The sequence below is a fragment of the Eimeria mitis genome, genomic scaffold, assembly GCF_000499745.2.
Source record: "Eimeria mitis Houghton genomic scaffold, Emh_scaff1613, whole genome shotgun sequence".
Classification (NCBI taxonomy): Eukaryota; Apicomplexa; class Conoidasida; order Eucoccidiorida; family Eimeriidae; genus Eimeria; species Eimeria mitis.
In genome coordinates, this window is record NW_013569928.1 from 6,185 (window position 1) to 6,579 (window position 395).

Below are 395 nucleotides of genomic sequence, written 5' to 3' on the forward strand. Positions count from 1 at the left end.
ACAGCAACTGCAGCAGCAGCAGCAACAGCAGCTGCAGCAGCAGATGCACCAGATGCAGCAGCAGCTGCTGCTGCTGCTGAGACAGCAGCAGCAGTAGAAACAGCTGCAGCTGCTGTTGGTGCTGCAGCAGTAGAAGCAGCAGCTGCTGCTGCTGCTGCAACAGCAGCAGCAGCAGCTGCTGCAGCTGCTGCTGCAGCAACAGAAACAGCAGGGTTGTATAGCTGCATTAGTTTGTGTATTTATTTATATAGAAGCAAAAGGAGACAGTTGATTAAAATAAATAAAAAAGGAGACAAAAATAAATTAAAAAGGAGACAGACAGCCGTGAGCTGTATACGCAGGTGGTGGTGGGGTTGGTGTTTATTGCTGCTTAGCAACATAACGCATTCAGCAGC